The 19,486-nt window shown below is 34.2% G+C and overlaps 1 protein-coding gene across 8 annotated transcripts in view; it reads right to left on the bottom strand.

Annotated features, from left to right (window-relative positions):
* The window catches only part of LOC144449093 (uncharacterized), a 158,021-nt gene that overhangs the window by 99,825 nt on the left and 38,710 nt on the right, over positions 1-19,486 (bottom strand). Inside the window, exon 1 of one of the 8 annotated variants that reach the window (XM_078139523.1) lies at positions 11,686-11,785. The exons of the other annotated variants lie outside the window; for them this stretch is intronic. The gene's annotated coding sequence lies outside the window, so the exon portion shown is untranslated. Of the gene's footprint in view, positions 1-11,685; positions 11,786-19,486 lie in introns of those variants that run through there. 8 annotated transcript variants of the gene reach the window in all.

Here is a 19,486-nt window from a genome sequence, read left to right as displayed (position 1 = left end):
GACATGTCTGGTAGTTGGCTTGGATTCCAAGCAACGATTGGGGTAGTTCTGAGCAGAGTTTGAACAATATTGTTATATTTGTAGTCCGCCAATTCAACTCTAACATCATTAATCCTTTCTCAGGGCCTTTCTGAAGAGCAATTACAATGTTGTGAATTGATTTGATAAATAAATTATTGGACATTCTCACCCCAAAGGTTAAAAACTTGTGAAAACTTGTGCATGCACATTAAAGAACATAAAAGCTCAAAATTTGACGGCTGATGACGGCAATATTTACCGATACAATGCTTCACACTGTTTCAATCAGTCAAGTATTGTATCCACGTGCTTGAAATTCTACACATTTGAAACGATCCATCAGAAAACTTTCAAACTCGTGCGTGGGATTGCCACGTTTTTTTACTACCACTCATCTCTCAACATCAGACAAGAGTGTTTACAGACGCCCCTTCAATAAATCACTGTCACCCCTAACAAAAGTGGAGTGGTCCTTATCTATTTCAATCTTTCATTTTGTACTTTTGCACAATAACAATTCCAAACTTTACTAGTAGAATATGTTGAACTCACTTTTTTTACTTAACTTTTCTTATACTTTCATAAAAATATTTATTTCAAACGAACCACAATGGAAATTGTAGTTTGATTCATCATAAAAATAATCTTGACATCTCAGTATTGCTTGTGATGGAAAGGAAATTTATGAACACTCTTCATCTAGAGTACAAAATTTACAAATTTACTAATTGTATTGAATTTGCTTCTGATATAAGCAATCAGTCACTACTTCACAAGTTACACGATATTTTACCAGGATTCCCTCGTAAAATAAACTGCACATGTCATTACGAAAACAAGTAGAAACTTGATGTTTTTGCTACAATTTTTTTTTTTAGAATTTGTAAGGTTTTCAACTACTTTCCAAAGATAAACTTTATTGAGCCTGGTAGCCTGTTTTATGTATTAAAGGAAGACATTCCAGCCACTACATATTGTCAAGATTTTCATCCTCTGCAAAGTACACAGAAATTTCTCAGTTTACAGCGATATAAATTTAATCAGATGTCCCTTTCTCTGTACTTTTGTGGTGTACAATCTCTTTGATACCACTTTTTGAGGGTGTTTCTCATCAAATTCATAAAAAGAACAGAATCAAGTGAAAGGCTTGATTTTCCTAACAACAGCAAGAAAGGGGGGCACCAAGGAGTTAATGTTAAGTGATTTAAAAACCATCTACAAATAGAAAGATTTACGAAATCACAAAAGTTAACAAGACATGGTGTTATTTATAATGTTGACAGTCATCACAGCACACCATTCCAAGTTTTTGTCATCTCCTACCCTCTACTATTCTGTCCACCATACATGCCATAAAGCCAAGTTTTCAACCATTTAAATAACAAATAAACACTTCAGTCAGGTCCATTCATTTTTTTTTGGTCACTGGAACAGTCACACAAAGTGACAGCACTTATGCAAATAATATTGAGTACATCAAACATGACCCCAGCATTTACACAAATCAAAGAAACAACCACGACTTTATGCACTTTATTGGCATACAATACTTGGATTACAAGGCTTTTGATCGAATTGTTAAATTCCGCAACAATCGTCGCCTTCAATTTTTGACCTGAGCTATTTGTGGTTTGATGAAAAAGGGGGTTTTATAGATTGGATAAGGTTTTAAGTGTTGCACACAATGCTTAGGAATGTACACCGCTGACATGCTCCTGATAATATGCATTGTTCTGTGTAGCGTCCTTAGCAACCTAAATCATGAGGGTGTTGTGTAATTTGGCTTGGTATCATGTATACACTTGATAAAGATCTACTGGGAACAGACAAGAATCCAACAACAAAGCTCCTGAAATGGACACTGTGTACATTCCATGCCGTGTCCATTTCACAAGTGCTTTCGCTAAGGTTTCAGATCACTAAGTGTTAAAGAGAAGGGATAAAACTGACTTCTTTTCTTTTCTACACAAATAAGGAAGTCAAGAGAAAAGTGTCTGGTAACTCAGGTAGATATTAAACTAGGTTTTACCGACTGACAATACTGGCAAATCTGTCTGAGTAACTCAGGTAACTCAGACGTCAGCTGGTCTATACAATTCTAGTAAAACTATCTGGAGATCACGAATAGGTGGATTTTGTTTGTCAATGTTGACAACCTTGGTAAGAATGTGGGTGGACTCAGGTAGATTTTGCCTGCATGTAATCCTGGCAAATCTATCTGTGAACTCAGAGGGAATTCTACCCTACAACTATAGCAAATCTGTATGTGGAAGTGATGGAGATTTTACCTGTCTAAGACCCTGTAAAAAGAACTAAGGGAGATGTTGCCTGCATACAACCTTGCCACTTAAACCTCTGCAGAAGGACACAGGGAGATTTTGCCTGCATACAACATTGGCCAAAGTATCTAGAGTACTAGAGTACACATACAACCATTTCATTAATACTTTGTAAGGGAACTCGGGTAGATATGTCAGTCTACGAAATATCTTAGCAAAATCCTATCCTAGCAAAATATCTTGTGAAGTAAGGTTGATTTTACATGTGTAGTACATACATGTCATATATATATATATACCAGAAATTGGTTCTGCAACCTACTTATACTGATATTGATATAACCCTAGCAAAAGTATTAGGAGAACTAAGGTAGTTTTACATGCATTGAACCATAACCTAGAATCAAGGTGATTGGGGATTTGAAATTTTGATTTCCTGTATCTCAGTTCATGCTGGGGAAATAACAGAATTCAAAACCCCCATCCCCATGGATTTGAAGCTACTTCAACAATTGCATTATTTTGGTATGTTCATCCATGATTCATGTGTGCCTGTCTACAATCTTAACAAATGGATCTTGTGAAGGTCGACTCAGGTTAATTTTACCTACTACATATAACACTGGTAAATTTTACTGGTGAACTCTGGTAGATTTATCTGCCTACAGCATACTTTAAGATTGCATGTCTACAAAACTTTAGTTCAGATTTGTCAATCATTCATCTCTGGTGTCTCTTAAGAAATGTGAATCACACGCGATCGAGACAATCCAAGTGCCTTTAGCAGGCTACATTTGTATATCGTTCCTTCTTGTTTCTAAATAGGAGATTTTAAAATTGAGATCTTCACTCAAATATGGTGACTATTAAAGTCAATTAAAACTAGGAATTTCAAGCGAAATGTTATTGATATTTCATTTTTTAAATATAGCCCTGAGATTGTCATGGTCTTACCATCTCTATATAACTATCTGGGCCAAGCTAGAGTTAGTGAAACCAAGACAGGTCTCTGAGCTATTCCGTATATAGTACATCTGTTACAATCATGCAATGAGATAACTTTGTTTGAAATTTTTTAAAAAAAGAATCTTTCTTTATTAGAGTTTTCCAGTAAAAAATCAGGGTTGTTCACATTAAGAGAAACATAACTAAAAGTGCACGGTCACCTCGACAAGATTTCAGCAAATGGGTTTCAAAAAAAAGGATTGCATCTTCAAGTAGATTGGCCTAAGGCTATAATAATAATAATAATAAAGCGAATTTATAATGTTCCCTGAAGAGCTCCAGGCTCCATCAGAGTATAGAGACCACATTGGCATCTAGACTACAACTAGATTTGCATACCAACAGCCTTTTTTGAACTTTGGTTTGAATTTAAACTTCTACAAGATTTAAAACCCATAATGAATGATAAGATTAAGGGACAGTTAAAAAAAATAAAACTGTTAAGTATCTGATGATTAGTAATTGGGAGAAGTGCCAACAACCATACATACCTGTATCTATCTAACTGAATACCTATAATCTGTCAATTCATACAATAGCCATTATTTTTTAAGACTTTAAAAACTAATTCTTGTTTTTCTCTCCCTGTTCTTCTATTGTTCTCTACACAATTCACCTCAAACTGTTAACACAGACAATCTGGGATCCATACTGATTCCCCCATAGAGACAATTAGAATGCAATTCACTTACACAAAGCTATAGTATGTTGCCAATTGGCCACACCAAGCTATAGTCAGTATGGGGTATGTTGCCAATTGGCTACACCAAGCTATAGTCAGTACGGGGTATGTTCCCAATTGGCCACACCAAGCTACATTTAGTATGGGGTATGTACAGTAATGATGAAGTTCTGAAAGCACATGATTTAATATTAATTATGTAACTCTAGTCTGTTTTTTCCTTTCATTCTTGTGATGGCATCCTACAATGAAGGTAACAGTTCTTCAACTGATATTCTTATCTTGTTTAAACTACATTCTGTGGTTTTTCTTTGCTTTCATGCTAGTTTTGTAATAATTATTGACATTTGTATTAAGTATATTGAGAAATATTTGTGATGTACAATTTATACCTTTTTTAAGGTGTCATCGTGTAAAATTACTTTCACAGGAACTTAAATACCCTCATGTTTTACCAATTATTCGTCATCACCCTCCCCATTCCTGTTCCTCCCCTCTTCCCCACCTCCTCCCATCCTCAAGCATGGATAACTCAAAGTATAATGAAAGAAAGTGAAAAAAAATAATTCCCCTGATAAAAGCATACATTTAAAATAATTCCATGGGTTTAGAGATTCAACCACAGACTTTACAATACCCACAGAATTATTGTATGAAAGTAATCTAAGCATGACATTTAACCTATGACCCTACCTCACTCTTTACTGTATTGTTTACTCTTTACTATCCGACCTTTGACCTCAAAGATCACATCAGATAAATTCCAATTAAATATGGCGCCATCCAATTTTTGAAAGATATTCAGTTAATTTGATAAACAATAATATTAATAATAATACACTAATTAATACTGATACTAATACTAATGCACATACATTTATAACTGCCTTCTACAATGGATGTCGTGACCATGCACTGATCATTGCCCCTTGGCATAGACCTACATTTTTGTACATCAGCACGACAACCCTGTATAACTTTCTCACTTATTCCCTGAGGATTTGTACAATCCAAAGAAGCTTTAGTAAGCACATGGGATTAAAGCAGCCACATAGCAACCAACAAATGTGTAAAAGGAACACATATAAAAAATTCACCATTATTTCAAAAAGTACAGTACATTTTACATTTCAACAGCTTGATATTGATATACATCACTAAAAAACATTGAAATGTCTGGTTTACATTTTCATGAAATTTTTTTTTAACTTATCAAACATTTTAAAGACCCAATAACAACAAGAAAATGGAGCTGGTGGTAATGTCCTGAGATACAATTCCCAAAGAAACTATTTCCTACCATACGCACGAATGTAACTCAAACATGTCAAATCCTGTCTTCATACATAAACCACCTGTTGATCAGTATAATAATTTATCAACAATGTTCAAAGATTGGTGAAATGATCTCCAGTAACCTTAAATCACAGACACTATATCATTGTTTGTTTCATCCAACACTCCACATACCAGTATGTGTGTGTGTGTGTGTGTGTGTGTGTGTGGATAGGTCTACACCGTTGGCAGTTTGCTGCTGCTAAGAATACAAGAGGGAAGCATTGATATATACATGTATGCATGGTCACCTTACTACATGTATGTTGTTGTTTTGGAGTAAACATGACTCTCTTGAGTGTTAGAAGCCGGCAGGTAGCTTTAAACATTAAACTGAAACCTGAGCTGAGCCTTATTTCTCAAGGATTTTGCAAATGTTGATTTTAAGGCCGTGTGTATTGAAACACTCCACATCTTAAAATTTGTGTGTGTCTGTCTGTCTGTCTGTCTGTCTATGTCTATTTGTGCAAATGTTATGTACATATATTTTTATTTTCTATTAGGTCTAATAAAAAAAATTGTGTGGTTCCGATTACACTAAATTTTAGAATAGGTGGGGTAGGTAGATTTTTTATTTTATTTTATTATAATTTTTTTTTCATGTGTGAGTGCACATGTCTAGTTCAGGTTTTCCATTGTTTTCCAAATGGTCTCTGTGTTATTTATTTCTTCCTATCAGATGTACACCATTACAGATGGGAAGAACAGTTTTATATAGTCTTTTTACATGTTTTAAGTTTCTGTCAGTTTCCGCATCCACTATTTCTTGCGAGACTTCACAATTTTTCGTGATTTTTTTTTCTCAAAAAAAAAGTGAAAAACTAGGTGGGGTTGGGTAACTGGAACCAAACAATTATTTTTTTTAGGTTTTAAACAGAATTTTTGAAAAAATTACTAAAATGCTTCAATTTAAAAATATTTCAAATGATGTCCATTTTAGAAACTGAAACCTCAACAATACACAAAACTAGAATTTGATGAAAACTGTCCTGATATTCCTAAATCCATTCCTATACCAGAAAACTAATCATCTTCACTACATCACATACAGAACCTAGCTATATGATGACATATTAGTCTTGTGACATAATAAATATATCAGGTAATCTCTGAAACTGAGATGAAATCAACTCAGCGTCCCTAGTTATTATCTTGATCTTGATCTGATTCTATATTAGGATTTAGTACAGCACAATGATATATTGGGTTCTACCAGTGGACGTTGATGAAGTCCTAACTAATGAAAAACACATCGATAGATATACCCATCTAAATGCTTATCTAAATCTAAAGCTACATATGTTCAGATTGCCAGAAGTTAAATCAGTATCGTTGGGTTAATATACAAAAAGGTTAAATGATATCACAGAATGATGCATAATCTGAGTACCATCCAGTGTGGCAGTCTTCGGATATTTTACATGAGTGCTTTACTTAAAGTAAGTATATGTACAGCAGAAAACACCACAAACATATATGTGAATGTCACACATACCCATCATTAGCAATCATGCATCTGTTAATATTATTTAGTCATTACATGTATGTGTATCCAGAACAGCACATTTTGCAATAAAATTTTAAAACAGCTATGTATTCATATGATTTCTTGTACATGGTATGATTGCATGCTAATTTGCATATATGTATGTAATAATATGTGTGTGCAACAATGCTAGCATTCATTGGATGTAGTAATTAATGACTTCTTGTGGTAAACATATACATGTTTTTAATAATACATATTTTTATCCCATGTATTTCATACCCTTACATTTTTACCATTGATAACAGGTGACAACCACCTAGGTTTGTCATTGATTGACACATGACTTCCACTCCATGCACAATATCAGAATAATTCACCATTCTTGTACTATTTTGACCCTCTAGCATGAGTTAAAATACTGTTACAGGTACCATGAATTTTGATGGGGTATTCACAGTAGGTTATAAGCCATAGTCTCTATGAACAAAAAAGGAGTGATGTCAGTATATACAGAACTCCTGTGAAAAGAAATGATGTAGTTCTGGTACATGATAAAATTTACAACCTCCTTTACATGTGAGTGTTAAATTTTGGACATTCTGGCAAATAAAATACTATTTCCATGCCCATGAAAACAGTAGCATATGTTCTACTGTTCAACAAATGTTCCATTTTAAGTACTTTTTTCATTCATGTATGGGTATTAAAAGAGAACTACCATTTAATGTTTAACATGTTTGATTAATGTTAGCATATTTTACTACATATGTTTCCAAGTACATACACTGTGTTACCATGGCGATGTTTGTTCTTGTAATCCCTAAAATCAATACAATACTCCAGCTAGCCTGTAAAAATACTAATGGTATTCAAACCAGGAAATATAGATGATGAAACATTACAGTATTAAACTGACCTTGTTTTTCAACTTAATTAATTTCAGCACAATTTCAAAACCACTTTAAAAAATTTATCATCTGGCATTATGAAAATATATCGTCAATATCATCATGGAAACAGTACAGAATTTTAAATTTTCCTTTTATATCATGCTAAATATTTTTTTTTAAATTTAATATGCTACATGTTTAAGTTATTTGATCATTCATCAAAATGTTGGTTTTTTAAACTAGTAAATTCTTTCTTTTTTTCATATTATTTTCAACTTACAGGTGATTTAAAAGTTGTTTTCGACCTGTAACTGATTCAGTCAATTTTTGCCAGTCTATACACCTCACATGTATTTGTTGTTCACTTTGCATCATGTAATCTGAAATTAGTGTAAACTGTTTTTTTAAGTGTCTCATATATCTAAATTTTTGAAAGAATCTAAAATTAAAATAATTAGCGAGAAAAACATGTTTATAATAATCTCAGAAAAAATACAATGATTTTTTTCGGCAATTTGTATTTTTAATATAGGTTTGTGAAATTGACACATAATGTTGTTTAAACATATACATTGCTTTGTTTACTAAAACTTAGATGATATGTTTACATACAACACAACAAGTCTCTTTAAATTATACACCTGGCCATTCTGATACCATCATAGTTTATTACAACTCATGCTGCTACTTGTTCCAAGCGACCGAAAGAATCCAAAAGTTTGGTACCGTACATCAAATATATTATGAAGGTTACCATGCACGTGTAAGCAGTTTGCAATACTGATGAGGATTGTCAACCAGGACAGATCGAAAACAGTCTTACCGACCGACTATGCAAATACTTGTACTCAACTTTTGCAAGAAATTAAGTCTGACCGTGCCTCTTTAATTTACTATTTCAGAGTCACTTTAGAGCTGATAGGCAAGTCAATAGAATGCCTTGGAAATCTACAAAGCTTTGGAAATTTCGATATACATTGCTGGATGAAAACACGACAAGTATTGTCAGCTTTCAGACTAATGTCTCAATCCATACAAACCACATTAGGTGTGCCACAAAAAAATGCCGACATTCCAACAGAACGACTAAAAAAATCTGCAAAATTAAACAGCATGAGGCTAATGCACTGAACATTTTGTTCATTGACTGATATATACTGAACAAGCTGAGTGAATATTGAGGCTGGTACTATATAGAAGTGATTTAATGGACTAGGTGAGGTGGATGCCCTGGGAGTATACACATCAACCTTAGATAGCAATCATCTCTAGTTCTATAAACCTTCATTTTATACAAGGATGTGACTTTATTGAAAGTAATTGAGCATAAATGAGGCGACTTTGTAGCATGTATGTAATTTTAGATTCAGACAGGACTTCCGTAGACTAACCTCCAACTTTTACAAGCAAGCATGATAATTGAAAACGTCTAGCAAGGTGATAATTATGGACTCGGTATCAGATATATAGTATGCTGTTGCTGGGTTTTTGTTTAGGGTGATGAAAGTGGGTACAATCCACAGGCATTTTCCCAAATTTCACACCAAAATTATGGTACAAGGTATGCAAACTTTAACAGATTTTCTCTCCTCTGTTATAGCACAGTGTTGCCCACCAAAATCATGCTACAAAATTTAGAAATCTATATGTAAGTTTTACCACATATCCTCTCTTTGTTAGTGTGCACTGTTACCACGGTAGTCTGGATGCCTACTGTGGTCTGAAAGATTTGATGACGGATAGCACTTGACTATTACCATGGATTCCCACCAAAATCATGGTACAATGTACAGAAATCTATGCAAGTTTTACCAGATATCCCTCCTCTGTTACCTGGGTTCCAAAGCCTCAGCTAAAACATCACATAAGTAACGTTGAAACTGTCAACATGAGTACATAAGTTTGGATCACATATTTTTATAGCATATGTTTTAAACTTTTATCACTATTTTTGTAATGATACTGATCAGTAATCTAATCTCTTTCTCCAATGCCAAGGAAGGCTTTAAGGTGTTACTGCCTTAATCGCCATGGTGACAAACATCACAATTTTTGGGAATTAAAAAAATAATAATAATGGGTATAGACCAAATATTATTTTTCACCAGGTGCAAACTGGTAGTTCATGTTTACAAATACACATACATATGTAATATAACGTTAGAGTATACAAATGTACAACATTTCTAGTAAGGCATTACAGGTAACAAAACTAAGTAAAAATATGCTAAATTTATAGCTACACTAATTGCAATTTTAAAATATAAAAAAGACAATCTAATTCTAGGTAGACCAGAGTCAAAACAGAAGACAAAGCCAAGACACAATTTTAAGAGTCAGACAAAATGTTCAGATGAAAAATCGGGGTATCCATGTTTTGATTTTTTCTATAATTAATAAGACATGAACACTGGGGGCAGTCATCGATATAATGATAGATACTGTAATACTATACATTGTACATTGTACCTATGTACTGTTAGAGGTTTACTCTACACACCTGTCCCCTTATACAGTGACATATGGAGACTGTGACCTCACTATTCCGCCCAAAACAAGTCCTAACATTATCCTGACATAAAACAGTATCAACAGGGGTAATTGACATAATTTATGAGGTCTTGTTACGGTTAGTCAAGAAAATAACCCAGGTGAGGTCTCTGTGTGCAAACTGCCTAACATAAAAATAAAGACATTAGAAGTGAGTATTTTTGGATAGAATGTTGGAAAATTAGATGGAAGAATAATATAGAGTGCTTTGTATTAGTAATGCATATATCAGGTTCTCCATTGACAGATTAGGTAAAATTTGCTGGCACTGGGACAAAATTCCAACAAGGACTATCTTGTGTTTAGATTTCTAGCTGTGCATCAGCGTCGGTGTTACATAACCCTCTATACACACCTTTACTGGTCAAACTCAAGTTTGAATTTTGTCGAAGGGTCAAAAAAAATGATTACAAAAAAATGTTCAATTTTTTGGGGGGGCAGAGCCAACAGATTTGTTTTCGTGGAAAAAGAATCAGTGTATGTGAGTGTGTTCAAACATTGCTAATCCTTGTCTAAACCTCAGGTTCACAGGGGGTTACAAGTGTATGAAGCTGTTTAATATGTTTAGAGGTAATTCTTCAGAAACCTTCCCTTTGAGAGGTCCACAATAGAATCATTCAAGCATATAAAGAGTTTTTTTTCTATACCTTCGTCTCCTCTCAACTAAAACATGTTATCATGTAAAACTGTCAACCGAGGAAAAAAAATATTACATCTTAGTGGAAATTGGAATTTTTTGAGGTTTTGAAAATTCCATTGAAGTCATCCTTCTACATATTAATGAAATTCTTTCAAACTTTTTGTTATTTCTTAATGAAATTTTAGTCTTGTGATCATTAAGATGTCTGGATCAGATCAAAGGTGACTTGTTTGACCTCCTCTTTGAATGAAACTTATTGAACTGTTACAAAAAATTTGATTCTCGATTTTTTTGTCAGAAATTCAATCATACGTGGCAAGTTACAGGTACAGTTGGTTAGCTTCAGACACTTTGTTAGTGAACGATTCAAACCTGACATATTATTGGAGCACATTACATAAACTGGCTAAGCATGGGTTACAAGTAAACAATTACAACAGTATTACCTTTCAGTGTGACTGGACAGCAAACATACACCACAGACGTGTTTGCTGTAAACTAATCTACAATTTTCAAACAAGTGTACTCACCAAAATTCCACAATGAGACGAGACTTTGATTTTGTCTGTCAAAATTACAGAATTTCATAAACTACACCCTACCTGTATGATTGTCGGTAATGTAGACCTGTCATATTGTAACATGCCTAAACGTATACAAATTAACAAGTGGCAATGGATAACAGTTCAGGTGTCTGGTGCTACAACCTTGCAAATCCCACACAGAACGTGCAGCCAAATCACTTTAAAAATGCCACCTTGAATGAAAAATCAATTCTATAAAAACCGACTAACCTTATTTCGTGCAATTAAAATATCCTGAGCGATACGTCGATAGTCAGTGCTACACTTGTCTCGACCCTTACTCTGTTCCGTTAACAATACACAACATATATTATTAGTAGTTGTAGATTCATTCACTGGTTTGGGCATACCATTCAAATCTATTGTTCTCCACTAAACAACCATCAAACACAAAAGCTGATAGTCAATGCTCTGCTATTGGTTGACAGATCATTTAACTATACAGGGGCAAAGGGCTGTGCCAAGTCAACACCGCAAAGGGGGAGTGTCCTTTTCACAAACTGTACATACACATGCACTTGCTTCTACACTCAACTGCCTATACTGATTACCTAGAAGTTGTGCAAATAGCCCAAGATTTACAATATAGATAAACTTGACTCTGAGTGCCAAGAAAATTTAAATAAAGGTGAGATTTGCATACACAGAGTAAATAAAAATGTGTAAGTTATCTTTTACTAATACTACTGCAGAGATTTTGGTAGACAACACACCAACTACTGTACTGTGTGTGTTTTGTCACTTGGTTTCAGAACTCTGACATGATGATGGTTATCATCGTAGGTTTTTTCATTTTCATTTTTTTTATCTGCTATGTTAGTTTTTCTGAAAATTACCATTTTCTGTTTGTTATAGGGATCAAGGTGAGAAGATTAGTAAACTGCTCTGATATCCAGCAAACCATCAGGCTTAGGCCATCATTTAGGCCACAGGGGCACTCGAATCAATGTGTATGATTTTTTTTTTTAAATGTATAGTTATTCATATACATTTTTTCCCCAAAATCATAAAGATTGATTCAAGTGCCTGTGATTTAGGCTGTACTACCTGTTGGAATGCACTATAGTGGGCACAGACTTCAGGCTAGCTCAGAGACTTGGCATCCTGGCTGGCTTTCAAATCCAATGATCTGAAAACCAACAATGAATCGCCAGGCTAATTCCAGGCTAACATTTATCTTATAGTAGCAAAGATTTTAAACAAAACTGATCCATTGTTAAAATATCCATTTCAACGTTACATTCCAAAATCAGGAACATAATTCACTGACTCAGTCAAGAAAAACAATGTGATTGTTGCATTTTTTAAAGTTTTACATTATCCCAATTTAAATAGTAATTATTGTTGTATTGTCAAAAACAGAACAAAAGTATTCCATCTGAAGGAAGATCTGATCATAAAAAGATTTGTAAATAGCAGCAAATTTGAAAATTGCTGGACACCAAAAATTAACCCTGCTATATTAATCTGTTACTTACCAAAACAAACTGGACAAGAAATTTCAGGCAAAAAAATATAAAAAATTGGTAATTTAAGGACCAGACTTCAGACAAGTATTATTCTCTTGTTTCACAAACTGTGTTTTTTTTAAAAAAAAGATACAGCATTCTTTCAATGAGCAGAAACTGTGATTTGTTATTTTTTTTATCTAAAGTTTTTGTAAAAAATGTAGTCTGCATTGTGATGAGATTTTAAAAAGGTAGGAAAGTATAGCAGGCAATTTAATTCAGTCACACTAAAAAGTGGAAAGGAAAAAAAACCTAGAAAATGAAACATATCGCTAAAAAATAATTTTGCAAGAATAGGCTAAATATTTCAATTAGCATGGATACATTTGAAACCAAGCATTGCCCTGACAACACAAAGAAAAGAAGACAAAAAAGAAAACTAAAACAAGTTTTCCTCCAAGTTTTTAACTGACACTTTCCTATATGGCAGGGATCCAGGTAAGGGTATTTCTCTGATTGCCCTGGGGGTGTTCAATTTGAATTCTGTTTAGTCTTGCTCAACTCAAATCTTAATTCATGCATTCATTCCTTTCATTTGCTAATTACTTGTTTTGTAGTGATTACCAAACTAATGCAATGTAACAGAAACTATTGTTATGGTCTTGTACAACTTGACTACACAAGAATACCATTGTTAAAATGACAATTATCGCTGTATTACATCACTACTACTGTACCATTTGTACACAATAACACACACTCACCTTTGAGATCTTCTCAAAATTTTCTGATTTTACTCAATTTTTTTTAAATTACTTATTTTTTCTTGATCATACAGTGCTGTTGTTTGTCTCTGTGGCAACCCATGGCATTGTACATGAGGGAAATTGGCCAAATTACAACTTTTTGACAGAAACTCCCAAATTAACTGTCAAATTTACAAAGAAAGCCCTACAAAACAACACAAACTCATCTAAGAGATCTTGTCTGATGTTAGTAAAAAAAAACATTATTTTTTCTTTATCATTGTTGCTGATATTACTAAAAACATTATTGTTTATATTTTATTTTTATTTTTGGCTTGTTTCTGTTAACATTTTAGCAACTCCTTGTCAAATGTTATGTACACACTATGTAAAGAATGTCATAGACAACTGAGTCTGTTAATGGAAACTGCCATCAATTTTTAACAAACCAGTACACAAACTCATCTGTGAATTCTGGTCAAAATTGATCATTTCCATGGATTATTTTTCACATTTTATAAAATTTCTCTGAAATTGTTTGTAGTAGTGTTATCATAATGCTAACAGCCTGTTACCATTGTGTACAGTGTAAGAGACAAATACCCAACTCAGGTAGGCAAACACTGAATGTAGCATAATAGACTATTCAGTGGACCTTTTAACGGAAACTTCCAAATCAACAGTCAAATGTTGTAAAACAAAACCCGGAAATTATAATGACAAAAAAAAACTTAAATCAACTGACAGTTCAAACTTGGAAAGAAGTTAAAAGCAAACTAAGAACAGAGACTTTCTATGTTTTCCACTAGACAGGATATTGAGACTAAACAAGGCAATTACCCTCAGGAAATGACTGTTCTTATGTCTATTTGGTGGTTGTGCTTCTCGAGAAGAGATGTTAAATTATGGCTGAATTGACTCAAGAATCCTGTCTCTATTCTCCAGTTTCTACATTAAACTGGGTTTATGAGATACCATGGCAACCAGTTGTAATAGAATTATGCAGATATTTAGTCTAAAATTCGTGACTTCCTCTATTAAAACCATGTTTTTCTACAGGATGCGGAATTTCATGCTTTTTTTATTTAAAGGGAATTTTTCAATACATGTATATGGCAATTTTTCCACCTAGGATATCATCTGATATCTGACAATTAATAGTCATGTTTACATCATACAGCTAAATCCACAACTTGAGGAGATGGTTACAAACACATGTCATGGTGATGCTTTTGATATCATGTCACAGCAGGACAAATTGAAAACTCAATCACAATTAATAGGCCTGCTTTCCGGCCGAAGCTTCAGTAACTTAAGTAAAAGACCGTTAGCGAAATTCAAAGTGGGTAGGCGAAACCAAAAACCAAAACTCCCAACATGATGGGAATCTAGGCTATTTGTATAGCAAAATGCACATCTTTGTCATTGGTTAGGTATTCAAAATTCAGAATCATTGGTTTCCCCTTTTTTTCCATTGTCATAAACCACAGCCTCTTTTATAGCACTATCCAAGATGAACTGCCATGTCAGAGGGTTGTGTGAGGCAGAAGATCAACTTGATCACATTTTTCTGAAATCACAAATAATTGTAGGTGATGTAAAATCTTGAAATGTCGACTAGCCACATCCCATAGCTTATGAAAATGTTTTTATTTCCTGGAGAAGCGTTCCCCCTTTAACATATGCAAATCTGGTACCTAGTGTTTAGACTGTCTGGTCACTGTGGTGTACATTCCCACAAGTACAATTGTGCCAACTATTTAGGGGTGGACACTTTAAGCTGACTCAGAGTCTACACATGGTCTCATTACCCGACTTTCAAAAAAAAAAACAAGTGTGAACAGTTTAATGTTGGCCCAAGAGCTGGACTAGGTTAGTTAGTCCCTGTTTGAGAGAGACTGGTTTAAGTCAGGACCAGGTTGTAAAATGAATGTTTTTTAAGCCGACTCTGCTATGGTCCCAGTTGATGACACAATTGTCAGCAATCACCCATCCATCTGAGTTGTGTTTTCAGTCAGGTCTTAAAGACAAGGTAGCACATTTGACAAATCCAATCTGAATGTGGCTCAACATCGTCGCAAACCACGACCGTTTTATGGTACCATTCTTAACGAGCTGGTCCCTACTGGTTCGAAGAAATAATAGCTCTGGTTTGCGAGAATGGTGGCTCAACAACCTGCTTATCAGTTTTATGACTTGAGTCAATTTGGGTTCCCTGCTACAAGTCATGTTTCATATATGACTGTTTCTCAAGAGTAATTTGATTTGATGTGATAAGGACCAAGACACTCATCAAGACATAATGCAATGTATATCAATCAGGTTATCGATAAGATGCATCAAACGTACGCAATACTCAGACACTACTCAATGAATTATCCTATAGGGAGAGACGCAGGGAATATTGATAAGATGTCGAGCTGGAGCAAGGAGTTGAAAGAAAATACACTTATTTTCTCCCTTCTATTTGAGCCATTGTAGAATTATCTTAGACTAGCACTTGCTTCTGGGGTAAATGACTCAGCAGTGGTGGACGTTTGAATAATTCTCTACAATAACAACGCATCTATGATATATCTTAGCTTAGCATTTACTTCTAAGGTAAATGATTCAGCAGTGTTGGACGTTTGAACATTTCCATGACAATACCACCACATCAACAATTTATCTTAGACTAGCATTTGCTTCAAGTAAATGACTCAGTGTTGGACGTTTGAACATTTCCATGACAATACCACCACATCAACAATTTATCTTAGACTAGCATTTGCTTCTAGGGTAAATGACTTCAGCAGTGGGTGGTGGACGTTTGAGCATTTCTTTGATGTGCCAACACATCTATGTTTATCAGTATACAAAAATTCAGTTCAGATAATAATGATACACTGTAGCAAGTCTCAGCTAGTACAAAGACAACTTCAATAAGTGCGATAGAACAATATCTTGATCATAAAATTAAATTTTTGTATATTCAGTTTGATAGAACAGCAGAATTGTTAGTTTATTCATAGAAATTTCTGAATGTCTACTACTTAGATAGACAAAGACAAGATATAAGTTCTAAAGTGACTGTAGAGTACAGAAAATCTGTATTGTTAATGATCGGTTCTACATGGATGAAAACAATTTTATGTACGGTGGTAAGAAGCTGCAAGTTATTGTCAACATTTCTAGTATACCGATACTCATTATTTTTTCTGTTTCTCTTACACTTTTCTACGTATATAGGTCGTGTTAACGATAATGGAGCTGCATATACCGGTAACTAAGAGTAAGTCTTCAGATGAGATGACACGTACATACGTATGTGAAGGACCCTGAAGGCATTAATCTCATTCCCGACAAAGAAGTACTAACTTTAATAGATTTTGAATTGCCTCTACATCAAGGAAATGTAGTTTATTAGGGAGTTTATAACCTCTAGGAAAAAGTGTTATGGTGTTAATGTCAACACCCTCAGGTGCTTTCTTCCCATTTTAGTTTTAGTTTAGTTACAACTTTATACTGAGGCTTTGTCTATCAATGATATCATCATGAACAATACATTTCTAACCAACAATATTTCAAAGAAACTGAGCTCCTCTTCTGTGAGTCTCCAGTTCTCTCAATCAAAGAAATCAAGTTCTGTCACACCATAAATGTTGAAGCCAACAGCTATTATCGACATGTCATATTAGTTTTAGTTTCATATGTTTGGCAGTTACAGAACGAAAACTGGTCGGTTAAAATGAACGGAGTTTAAATCTTTGCTTTATTCCATGAAAAGTGACACTACGTCTATAATTGCAGGCATTTTCTTTTTTCTTAGTTTTAGTTTCATAAAATGTTATGATACATTTAGATTTTTATGCCTTTTCTCAGGATGAAAACTAGTCTTGTGAAAATACAGTTACAAGGGAATTTTCACCTCTACTTTGGGACAAGTATTACCAATGTCACTGTGTATATAATTTTAGGTATTTTCTTTTCTGTCTTAGCTTTAGTTTTATATAATGTTGCAATATTTGGATTTATAAAAATTGGTAAATCTGACATAAAAGAGGGTTGCTGTGCACTGGGGAGAGGGCTGGAGAAGCATTATGGGAAACTGAAGTTTGGAGGTAAAGAAACTTTTTCAAGCCTTGCCCGAAGTTGAAGTCTTTTGTTTCAATATGTGTGAAACTCTTTACTTTGTTTTTCAGATTCAGAATGCCTCACTTTTGATTCATTTGTAGTCTTTTTAAATGAATTATAAGTTTTTACCAATTTGACAGGTTGTCATTGATGAAATTTAGATACTCATACTCAATACTCAATAAAATGAAAATATGTCTCAATATAGAGAATATTACTTTTACCTTAAAGTGAAAGAATACCTTGTGAATTCATCATGTGTAATAAAAAGTTAAACAAGATAAAATGTGTTGGTTTTTTTCACTTTCACTTATCGATCAATGTTGAGTTGGCATCGATCTGAATGTAAGGTGGAAGTGACATATGCACCTTGCTGGGGAACCTTCATTGACACCTCAGACCATCAAACAATTGTTGGGTGGTCTGAGGTTAAACCGTTATATACCGGTAATTACAGGTGAAAATGTCAACAACACAGTTTACAGAAGGTGCCTGGCAAGACCCCCTCTCCACTCCACCACCCCCCCCCCCCCATCCCCACCCTTGTCACTTCCATCTAAGTTCAGATAATGTGAAAGTGAACGAACCTAACACATTTTATCTTAGTAATGAAAATTTCTACTCAGAGTCAAAGCAATTCTTGGAAACAAACCCCAAATTTTCGCCAACATCTCATCAGCATCGCCAGGAGTGTACTACCATAGGCTATTGTTACGTGTCTCTGAACAGACACACGCTATCTTGTTTATTAAGCATGATGTATCAAGAATTCACAAGGTACATAATCCTTTCTCCCTTTACATTATTCATAATAACACAGAAGTACAATTTCAGTCTTTCACGCACACATAATTGGATCCATTTTATCAACTGATAAAATTAACAAGAAACCCCACAGTCCAATTTTGATGAAATGTTCACTTCCCCAGCTGCTTAAAACCAATATAAATGCCCTATGGTCAAATTTTGATGAAGCTGTCCACTTAAGTGAAAGTGGTAATTTTGGCAAGATAGGATTCCCAGTAGATAATTAGCATTACAAAGTTGAAATTGAATGATGTGCTAGTAATATATTCCCTAACAGGTCAGAATGTACACGACCCACGTAACACATGTAAAGATTTCTCATTTGTGTTTAAGACACTTTGAAGCCCTGAATACCTATCAAATACTCTCACTGAATATCTAAGTACAAAATCTTTTTTAATATCAAAGCTATATATACCCATATAATCAGATTTTATATGACACAGCTCGGGGTGATTATTTACTTATACTAGATGTACATCAACATATGAAGAATATTTATAGTAATACTGAAAGTCATAAAATACAGTCAGTTAGTCAATCAGTAAGAGAGTCAATTAGTCTGTCAGTCAGCCAGTCAGTCAGTCAGCCAGTCAGTTAAAATAGCTAGGAAGCTAGTAGGTGAATCACTCATTCAAGTTAGTTTGTAGTCAGTTATTCATTAGTTAGCTGCCATTCAGTCAGTCAGTCAGTCAGTTAGCTTGATAGTATTTAGTGAGTGAGTGAGTGAGTGAGTTAGTTAGTAGTTAGTCAGTTAGCTAGTTAGTTAGTCATTCAGTCATTGAGTAATAACAGTCAGTCAGTCAGTCAGCTTGATAGTTATTTAGTGAGTAAGTGAGTGAGTGAGTGAGTGAGTGAGTTAGTTAGTAGTTAGTCAGTTAGCTAGTTAGTTAGTCA

This window comes from Glandiceps talaboti, chromosome 18, assembly GCF_964340395.1.
Source record: "Glandiceps talaboti chromosome 18, keGlaTala1.1, whole genome shotgun sequence".
Classification (NCBI taxonomy): domain Eukaryota; kingdom Metazoa; phylum Hemichordata; class Enteropneusta; family Spengelidae; genus Glandiceps; species Glandiceps talaboti.
Note: the sequence above shows the minus strand (reverse complement) of the source record. Positions and strands in the feature narration are given on the sequence as shown.